The sequence below is a fragment of the Octopus bimaculoides genome, chromosome 3, assembly GCF_001194135.2.
Source record: "Octopus bimaculoides isolate UCB-OBI-ISO-001 chromosome 3, ASM119413v2, whole genome shotgun sequence".
Classification (NCBI taxonomy): domain Eukaryota; kingdom Metazoa; phylum Mollusca; class Cephalopoda; order Octopoda; family Octopodidae; genus Octopus; species Octopus bimaculoides.
Genome location: NC_068983.1, coordinates 141,477,482 through 141,478,635, shown reverse-complemented (window position 1 = coordinate 141,478,635; position 1,154 = coordinate 141,477,482).

The window sequence follows — 1,154 nt, the reverse complement described above, 5'->3', positions numbered from 1 at the left end:
TTTTTGTATGTTATATATATTTGTAAGTCCTGGTGTTTTTGTTATGTATTTGTCTGAATATTTTTTTTATTATACCCAAGGCACCTACTATGATAGGAATTGCTTCTGTTTTTAGATTTCACTATTATTATTATTATTATTATTATCATTATTATTATTATTATTATTATTATCATTATTATCATTATTATTATTATTTAGCAGCAGCAGCAGTAGTAGTAGTAGTAGTAATAGCAGCAGCAGCAGCAGCAGCAGCAGCAGCAGCAGCAGTAGTAGTAGTAGTAGTATATTTGTTTACGATGTTCTCGATTGAATTTAGAATAGTAGATATACCAGATAGACAGACGCTTTAATTTGCAGACAGATATATACAAATTGAAGGAAGTATGTATATACTTACTTGTTACTGTTGGCGGTTTTAATGACGAATGTTGAATATGAAAGAGAAAGTAATTGTGTTACATTTCATTTTGATATATTGTTATAGGTATAAAGATCGGATTATCTACAATATTTTATGTAGTATATTTAGCATCAGGCACCTTGTATGTATTCGTTAAATTATATTAATATAATCACAATAATAACGTGTAAATAGTTAAATCTATAAGTTTTTGCATTTAGCTCAACTGTTACGTGTACTTATTACATTAAGTTGTGTCCGTATACTTGAGAATGTCAGTCTTTCAGTACATAATACGTACATACACACATACATGCATGCATAGATAGATAGATTGATAGACACATAGATAGATAGATAGATACAAACATACATACATACATACACACGTACAAATACCTGATGTACAAAAGGGACAGAAATGCGGAAAAAGCAGTAAAATGTGATAACCGATACGGACGTTGAGGGGTTAACATGAAAATTATCACTCACAGCATATATGTACATATATATATATGTATATATATATGAGAAGAAAATGAATGTAAATAACAAGGGGAAACTCGACGTTTTCACTGGCATGCCTTTAATTTAATTAGATAACAAAGAAGGTAGCATTTATGATCGTCTCAATTTACTAGTTTTAGTAAATCTCTTCAGAATGCGAAATATAGATTGATATATACTGATATATACAAAACACACACACACACACACACACACACACACACACACACACACACACACACAC